We start from the raw sequence: 9,882 nt of genomic DNA, 5'->3' as shown, positions 1-9,882 counted from the left end.
TCTAAGAGAATTCATGAAGAATCTCTTGATGATACTTCTGTTGAACCACAATTGGAAATAGAGCCTAGAAGGAGTAAGAGACAAAGGAAAGAAAAATCTTTCGGATTTGAATTTGTGACTTATTTGCTAGAAGGTGATTTAAATAATACTACACATCAGACTAAGCTAATGCTCAATGATGATAGTGATCCTATCACATATTCAGAAGCTATTTTCTCTCGAGATGTTGTACTTTGGAAAAAAGCAATCAATGATGAAATGAGATCCATTATGTCAAATCAAACATGGAAACTGGTTGATTTACCTCGTGGTTCTAAACCAATAGGTTGTAAATGGATTTTCAAGAGGAAATTAAATGCAGATGGCTCTATAAATAAGTATAAAGCTCGATTAGTAGCTAAAGGTTTTAAACAACGTCATGGCATAGATTATTTTGATACTTACGCTCCCGTAGCAAGGATATCTTCCATCCGCGTGTTGCTATCTCTTGCTTCAACTCACAATTTAGTTGTCCATCAAATGGATGTAAAAACGGCTTTTCTAAATGGTGATTTGGAGGAAGAAGTATATATGGAGCAACTCGAGGGTTTTGTTTTACCTGAACAAGAAAAGAAAGTTTGTAAACTAGTTAAGTCTCTTTATGGTTTAAAACAAGCCCCTATGCAATGGCATGAAAAGTTCAATAAAGTAATGTTGTCTAACGGTTTCAAGGTTAATGAAGCAGATAAATGTATCTATTCTACATGTAAAAATGGTACATGTACTCTTATTTGCTTGTATGTAGATGACATGCTTATTTTCGGTCCTAACTTAGAAAGTGTTAAGGAGACCAAACAATTGCTAGAGTCTAACTTCGACATGAAGGATTTAGGCGAAGCAAATGTGATCTTAGGGATTAAAATAATAAGAAAAGATGGATGCATATTGCTGAATCAATCTCATTATATTGAAAATATCCTTAAAAGATATGGTCATATGGATCATAAACTCGCATCAACTTCGATAGATCCTAGTATTAAGTTAATGAAAAATACTGGTAGATCTTATGACCAACTACAATATGCAAGTGTGATTGGAAGTCTTATGTATGCTATGCACTGCACAAGACTAGATATTGCATATGCAGTTGGCATATTGTGTCGATTCACTAGCAATCTAGGAAAAGAACATTGGAATGCGGTTTCAAGAATCCTAAGATACTTGAAAGGAACTATTGATTATGGATTACATTATCGTGGATTTCCCGCTGTACTTGAAGGATACAGCGATGCAAGTTGGAACAACATAGAATCGAATTCTAAATCCACAACAGGTTGGATTTTTACTTTAGGAGGTGCAACTGTTTCTTGGTGTTCTAAGAAACAAACATGTGTCTCAGATTCGACTATGTTGGCAGAATTTATTGCTTTGACTGATGCAAGTAAAGAAGCTGAATGGCTAAGAAATTTGCTAAATAGATATCCCATTGTGGGAGAAACCATCTCCAACTGTGATGATCTATTGTGATAGTAAAGCTACTTTGTATTCGGTAGCAAACAAGACTTACAATGGTAAGCAATGATATTTCAGTATTAGACATCAGTCTCTTCGAGGATTACTTGAGCAAGGAGTAATCACGGTTGAATATGTAGAGTCGAAGAATAGCCTAGCAGATCCTTTGACAAAAGGATTGGCTAGAGAGATGATTGCGAAAACATCGAAAGGAATGGGATTTGAGATCTACGTAACTTCAGTTAGCTTTAATGGGAACCCTACTTATGTTTTGAAATATAAACAAAGTTCAAAGGGTACAAACAAGTTAAAGTCTAACTAAGACGAGACACTAGAGTATTAGTTCAAACCCATTCATAAAATCTCTAGTGTATGTATTCTGCATAGTTGAGGATGGATTTAATTCCTTAATAAGTTCTATTGAGAGAGAAAGTAACTCGCAGAATTACTTTATAAAGAACTTACCGATGTGAGTGAGAAAGTCAGGCCGTTTTCTATGAGATTTAGGCCGTCTCTAGAGCACTCACGAAATTCGGGATATACACAAGGCCATTAATACATTGGTATAAAAGATACACTCCTTTTTATCGGAATAATATGTGTAATGACTCCGGTTAGTCATGATAGGGTCCTTGGTTCAAGATTCGTTCACCATAGCACCTTGACAAAACTTTGAGTTGTTTACACTAAGTGAAAGTTCAAAGTCAAAAGCTACTTTCATTTATGTACAATTTCCTACGATGATGCCTTTTGTGTGTGTTTGCATGAACTACGGTGGTTTGATCCCGTTAAGGGTACGTAGGCAATCAATTTTTGTGATGCAGTCGCTTCGTCTTTTCTAAATCAAACTTTTGAAAAATAGGGGGGATATGTTAGATATTTTTAATCATTTTGCATGTGTTTAATTTTTTGTTTTGCGAATGATTTTTGAATAGGTGCATCTGTTCATTTTTAACAGTCACTTCCAATAGATGTACCCAAAGATTTCAAGGGATACAACTATTCAAATAGTTGCCTCAGTTTCTATAAATTTTGGGCGAATTCTCATTTGCAAACACATTAAACAATTTATTCTTCCTTCTTTCTCTTGGCATCAATCAGTTATTTTCGAGTGTCTTCTTGATTTGATCAAATAGTCACAATTTGAATCAAACACCTTCATTGTACCCTGAGAGAGATTTTCTATCATACCCCAATTGTGACTTTGTTGAATAAGGGAGAAACATCTCTTGAAAGATAACGTTTTTTCGTGCCTTGGAGTTCATTAACGTATTCAGATTTTCCTACATTTTTATCAACAAACTTCATGTAGCTGCCTGCGCATCAGGAAAATGCATGTAGCTGCATGATAGCTTGTAGGCAGCTGCGTAGCTGCCTGTAAGAGGCAGTACAGCTACCTGTTGGTATGAAAATATTTTTAGCCAAAAAAAAAAAAAAAGGAACACAGAATTTCACAAATTTATATAAAAAAATTCAAGTAAGCTTGGCTTGGCTCAGCTCAGCTCGGTAAAGCTTGAGCCAAGCCAGGTTTTTCGTCTGAGCTTCTCAGTTGTGGCCAAGAAAACTCGAGCCAGTTTTTTTACGGGCCATGCACGAGACACGAATCTTGGCTCGTGAGTTGGTTTTGCTCGACTCATTTACATGGCTAAGAAGGGATAGGAGGGGGCTTTAATGGAAGAAAAGAAAAATTGATTGCCATTAATTTTTATAGAGAAAGAAATTTATAGTTTAATCCCTATAAATTAATACTAAATCTATTAATTTTAGCAAATATAAAATAATTAATTAATTAATTAATTAAATGTATTCAATATTTTCTTATTTTCTTGTATATTATTTTTCGTTTTACTAAGTCCTAGTCTGTTTCTCATTATTTGAATACAAGAATGCATTTTTTGAACATTCTTCAGCACGAGTCCCATTGTAAGATAAAAAGTCAAAAAAAATCGATTGCTGCATTTGCAACTGTCCAAAAAACTATTAAAATGAGGCAAAAACAAAAAAAAAAAAAAAAAAAAAAAAAAAAAGGGAAACAAACACCTTCTCTAACATACATTTTTATCTATTTGTTTAACCAAGAAAAATTAATGAATCTACTTAATTTTTAAAAAAATAGATTGTACATTGTTCTACATTATTCCTTATTATAAACATTTAACCTAGCAGAGACAGATTTAATAAACTAAAACCATAGTAACACAAGGCATCGTACATACCAAATGAAATCCTATCTCAAAGGTAAAGATGATCCAGAACAATATACCATTGTCCGTCTTTTTAGACCTTTTTTGAGAATACTAGTTTTTGCCCATGCAATGCACTGGCCGAATATTTCTAAAGTTAATGTTGGTGTGTCAAATTATTTGAATTTTCATAAATGACATTCTCAATTCAATGTTTGCTATGGCTACACTAGGATGGACTTCCCTTATTGAGAATGTAGAGAAATTTATTAAGTTAAACGTTTCCAAAACAAAAGAAATCCTTTTACATGTGGATTAAGGATCAAATAAATTTATACAACAAACGAATTGTTTGTAGTAACAGTTGCATAATTCAATATAAGTGACCATGGGATTCTTGAAAGCAAAAGACAATTGTAAAAATAGTCAATGGACAATCTATGAAAGCATATACCATAAAACACAAGTTCACAAAATAAATTCACATGTCGAGATTACCCAAATGAGACATGTAAAGGGATAGGAACAAAAAAAGAAAAAATTCAAATTGTGTTTCAAAAAGTTATGGATTACTTGAAAATCATTAGTTTTTAGTATGAGTAATCAAAAAATGTAAATAAAAATCAACATATCATAAAATCCTAATAAATTTGTCAACCACTACTGTTCTATGGGCTTTTATTAGAACTAGGAGAAAGAACAATAGACATGTTTTCATGGTTTACATGAAGAGTAATCTAAGGCCCCGTTTGGGAGTGATTTTTTACACCCCAAAAAATTAATTTTTTGACCGTTATTTCACTATTCCAGCTGTAATTTTTAATTTCATTTCTCATAGGTGGCCCTAACTTTTCTCCTAACGGTCAAAAAATTAATTCTCAAAATCACTATCGAACAGACCCTAAATTACAAAACTTTTCAAGCTCTCGGTGTTAGAGTCACCATCAAGTGCTTGAAGAGATTCCATTTTAGTAGCATAATTATTATTCAATTGAACTGCAGTCTTTTCTTTCTTTTCCTCAAAAATCTATGAGACCAAAAAAATATCACCATAATAAAGCATATGCACAACAAAAAATAAAAAAACGGCACTAATAACAAAAAAAAAAAAAAAAAAAAAAATTCACTGCATAGCTCTGGTGGAACACCTAATGAGGTTCATTGTACAACATTTCTATCCAAATCCGCTTCATACACAATAAAATTGGAATATCTAAAAAAATAACAAGCCCAAAGATTTTACCATTTTCAAATGATAACCAAATTGACAATTTTCATATACATCAAAATATTTATTTAAAAGGATTTACTAAGCTTACAAGAATAAGAGCAAACTTTCTCTCTTAAAATTCTTTATCTAATGAAGTGTATGACTCTGCAGTAGATGGGATCAACAACTTCATTTTTCCAAATGTTTAGTTCACGTAAGCTTAACTTTAAACACTCTTCTAGAAAAATTCATATACTCTCGCTGAATATTTCAGTACCTGGTATCCTCATTTGTACTAAAATATCAGAACTTGCTTCTACCCTTGCATTCACGTTCATAATTCGAACAATAAAGATAATTAATTGAGATACATTTCTAAAAATCGTCTTAAGGTTGATAAATAACGTAAGTATATTTGATGTATGCAAATATTAAGGGAGAGACCAAAGAGATACCTTTTCCTGTGAATTCCATGGAAGCCTGTAAGCTAAGAGATATAGCGAAGTATACCAACATCAGATTCTTCGACGGAATACATGTTATTGGCACTGTTGCCTCCCTCGGTTGCAAGGTTTTAGTGCAATGGAGAATGAATATTAAACACATGTACTAATCATAAGTTTCAGATTACCAAGCATCATATATTACAAAACAAACATGGTAAGTTCAAATAAGGAGAAATAAGATGAGATATCTACAAAAAAATAAATTAAATGAAGAAATCAATTCAATAAAAAAAAAAAAATAGGTGCACCACTATATTCCAACAATTTAACCTGAAAATATTAAATTCAACAATGTGCAAACCAGATTAATTAACACAAAAACAAGAAGCATGCATGGGATATCATCTCGTTCCTACTTTTGATTAGATGAGATAAAAGAGTAGAGGCCTATGAAATATTTTCTATTAAAAAATAATGTAGAATCTGCCACCAGTTGACATAGCACAAATAATAAAATTAGCAAGCTGGAATTTTAAGGGGGGTTTATTCTTTATATTGATATTTATTATTACAATATCCAGTAAACAGGGAAGTTCCAACAACACTTACTGAGCTATAATATCATTCTCCAATGCATATAAATTTCAAAAAACATAATATTGGAAGTTCAATAAATATGGAAAATACATAAGGTCTCATTGGCTTTATATTTTACTAAATGGTTATACGAAATGACTAGAGCCACCCCCCCACCCCACCCCCCTCTCCTTCCAAAAAATAAAAATAAATAAATAAAAAGGTAAGTTAAATTAAATAGTGGTATTTCCCAAGAAAAAATGACGACTATACTTTTTCTTATCATGTTGTCAGGGTAGTCTTTTACTATGTATCAAATATGCAAGGAGAAAAATCAATAGGGTGTGAATTGTGGTTGAATGCATAGAGAAGGAGGTGGCCAGGGACCAAGAGTGAGTTCTATCATCAGTATGACTAGCTTGGTCATCAGAGTGAAATTGGTTATACTGCTGCCTTTGTAATGGTGGTAGTCGAAAAGCAATTGGCCCATAGATTTGATTACAAGTGGTGGCTGTAGTTTTTGTATCCATTGTAGCATCATATTCAGGTGACGGCCCCTAGACTCCTCCCACCACCAGGTACTGTGATGCTTGTCGACTGTGATAATAAATAAAATGACCTGGTCGTCACCCATGTAGCCTATATTTCTGCAATGAAAGCACAAAGATCTTAATTAGAGCGTAAATTTATTGTATAACACAATTCATTATCTCCAAAATAAGCGATATTCACTTGGCAAGAGCAACCCGTCAAGTAAAAAACTTCCATAGCTAATTCAAGCCATTTTCAATTTTAAAGAATTTTTACAAGGAAAATATTTTGATCGAACAAACCTGTAAATGACTTTTTACTTCAAAATTTGTTAGACCGTCAACCTTCATCAAATCCTTAATTGTTTAGGTGTAGCAACTGTATAATAAGATGAACCAGAACAATCAATGCAAAAATGAAGTCACATGTATCTTAGTCAAAGTTAATTTGATAATAAATTATACTGTGTGAACCACCAAGTTTTTGAAGGGCTAGCAAGAATTATCTATGTAGCATAGATGACCAACTCCTCCTAGGTTTTCTTTGAAATTGTCCTTCCTTCTCATCCTTATTATTTCCACCACCACCACCACCTATCTCTTCCACAGAACTGGTGGCAACCATCAGCACCGACATTCTGATTGGCCCTTGTGGAATAGTTACAGTACTCCACTAGAAAATACGTCTGGGTGCAAATACAATAAGTCCTCCACCATAATTCTTGCCGAATATCATTTGCATAAATGCAAAAAGGGATATTATAAGTTTAAAATAAATATTACGATGCCAAAATCTCTGTTACATTGAACGCACAAGTTCGTGGCAAAAAAATCAAAAGGAAAAAATAATTACCAGACCTTCTTTTGCACTAACATAGAGCAAAAATTTTTGACTTCTAGCAGCACAGCGTGCATTGTTGGAAAAACACGAAGCACCAAATCTAAACCTTCATGTTAAGTAAAAATGTACTATCAGGGGGTAAAAAGATCTACACCATAGAAAAACTCTACCTAATTTTTCTAAAACTAAATAATCTAAGTTTACTTTTATTTGTCTCGTTTTCAGCATCAAACATTTTGTCAAATGAGAACCAGACCTCCCCTCCTTTTCCTGTTCTACAGTTCTACACTGCAAAGATATCATCATACTCAAAATCAGTTTTTGCTTCTTTACATATACATTTGTTTAATCTACATTGCCAATGAGAAAATACCTGCATTTTCAGGGAATTTACACATTTTACTATTGATTCAAGCTTCACAGGATGTCTCTATTTGGACAAGATCTATCCTTGATTACTAATGGATCTTCCAAAGATTTGTTAGCTTTATTTATAGATTGCTTTCCATTTGCTGGCCTCTTTGTGCAATTCCTTGTGCCATTAAAAACACCATCTAATGATAATAACCTTCGACTAGAAGCACATGTAGTTAGAGATTGTGAGGGCATTACCAAGAATGAACCTGAATTAACTTAAATTTGGTATAAAGATCTTGAGCTCTTGTAGTAGTAATCAACGAATCATTGAATGAACCGATCGAATCCTCTGAATTTGTTCGGGACGCTATGTAAACATCTCCCTGAGAGAGACCTTGTCTAAAATACACAACCTGTTCCTCGAGTCAAACAACCTCATTTTCCAAAATAGCCAATTCAGCTAGAAGTTCTAGAGTCCACAACATTACACCCACACAATCACAGGTTCATAAGAATAAAGTATGGTGAACCTGTCATTAGTCTCCAATTTCCAATTTACTTAACAATAATTCCCAATTACGCCATTAGTCCTTTTGCCTATGCCAAACGAAAACTAATCAAATCCAATATAGTAGTAGTAAAGGCAGAGAGACATATCTAGATGAATGTGGAATTCAACTAATAGGAAATTCTCGGTACACAATACTCGATTACCTTCTTTAGTATACCAAACATGTCGATACTTAAGTATTTGAGGGAGATACGGAGGAAGACGAGGTAGTGTTCCTAAGGGTCTATAGAAAGCCCTCTCTGAAGCTCTATGAACATTTTCTTCATGCTTTAATTCAGCTTATCAACCTGCCAATTAGAGAAAAAGATAAAAGTTAAAAAAATGAAAGTTAAGCTTAATTTTGTAAAAATTGGAGAACTTGAGTACATCTTATTGTAAGGTCCATTTCGTTGATTTGTTGTAGCTTTCTCTATAGTTTATAATTTCCTTCTCTGCAATTTTATCTTCATTCCCTTCAAGGATTTAGATATCAATTCATAAGTACAATTGCCAAGAAAAAATATTAATTTCTTGAAAGATAAGAATAAATTGGGCAAATTCTTGATTAGTGAACAATAGTTCCAATTTAAAGGAGAAAAATTTGAGAAAAATAATTATATACTTACATTTTGAGGATGTTGTGGTCCTTTCTTAAAATTATGACATATAACCAATGGATGTCAAGGAAGATTATTGCTGATTAACATATGCATCAATTAACATTCATAACGTAAAAATATTTATAACTCATTCTAATCAAAATAATCATCCTCTGGTAAAGTAAAATTCAACAAATAAAAAAAAAAAATCAACAAATCAAACATGTATTCATCAACTGACAAGAATTTATGATCCCACTTATGCATTGCAATGAAGAAATCAGTATAAAAGTTTAGAAGTCTTAAAGATGAACTAACATGAACTACCTTAATTTCTCAAAATAACCTTAAAATCCGGTTCTTGTTCCCAAAGCCAGCCCTACCGGGAAGGACAATGCGGCCTTTTTTTTTTCTTAGAAGAACCTCTACCAGCCAGAGTTGGTCCTTCATCTCAGCTCTTTCTGCCTAGTATTGCAGGGCACATAAGGGCCTCTGAAATTTTAGAAATCACAGCTGCAATATTAGCCATCTTCTTCTTCCCAGGAGAGTCCACCTCTGTATGAGTTTGATCCCATCGGACAACTGTCGGCCAGGGACAACAACATTCACCTAGCCCCCACCGGACATGACTGTCACCTCCCGGTAGGTGATGGCTGTCGGTAGCAATAAACTAGCAAAAATTACTATAATTTTATGAAGAAATAAGACAAATAGAGGAACTCACGTGTGAAGAGGCCACCAAACGGTTCAACTATTAGCTTCTTCAAACAGATCTTGCAAGAAAGGTTACGACTATGTTTATAAAACTGAATAATCAATGGCTTTTGGGGTGCCCTGGGAGAGAAAGGGAAAGTGAAGACGGTTTCTCTCTTGTTGGCTGGCTTTTGGCTTCTCGATTGCAAAAAGTCTATGCAGATATCAAGGTTGATATTAAGCCCCCGTTTGAACTCCGTCATTTCTCATTACATTAAATTAAATTTTTTTCTCTCCTACTTTTAACCACACAATTTTCAATAAAATAATATTACATGTAAATCAAAAACTTTTCAACCATTCATTTTTCAAAAAAATACTATTCATCTCATTATAATTCACAAAT

The 9,882-nt window shown here is 33.4% G+C and overlaps 1 long non-coding RNA gene across 6 annotated transcripts; it reads right to left on the bottom strand.

Annotated features, from left to right (window-relative positions):
- Positions 1 to 5,855: 5,855 nt before the first annotated feature.
- LOC111403869 lies at positions 5,856 to 9,672 on the bottom strand. Of its 6 annotated transcripts, none has more exons than XR_002704576.1 (5): positions 9,111 to 9,672; positions 8,572 to 8,657; positions 6,902 to 8,492; positions 6,740 to 6,815; positions 5,856 to 6,553 (listed from the first exon to the last, which is right to left on the bottom strand). It is a non-coding gene; the product is annotated as an uncharacterized LOC111403869 (long non-coding RNA). The 6 variants fall into 6 exon arrangements; XR_002704573.1 differs by having other exon boundaries at positions 6,740 to 8,492; positions 9,111 to 9,436; positions 9,508 to 9,672; XR_002704575.1 differs by having other exon boundaries at positions 6,740 to 8,492; positions 9,111 to 9,392; positions 9,508 to 9,672.
- Positions 9,673 to 9,882: the final 210 nt, after the last annotated feature.

The sequence above is a fragment of the Olea europaea genome, chromosome 11 (assembly GCF_002742605.1).
Source record: "Olea europaea var. sylvestris chromosome 11, O_europaea_v1, whole genome shotgun sequence".
In the NCBI taxonomy this organism is placed as follows: Eukaryota; Viridiplantae; Streptophyta; class Magnoliopsida; order Lamiales; family Oleaceae; genus Olea; species Olea europaea.
This window is presented reverse-complemented; position numbering and strand designations above follow the sequence as displayed.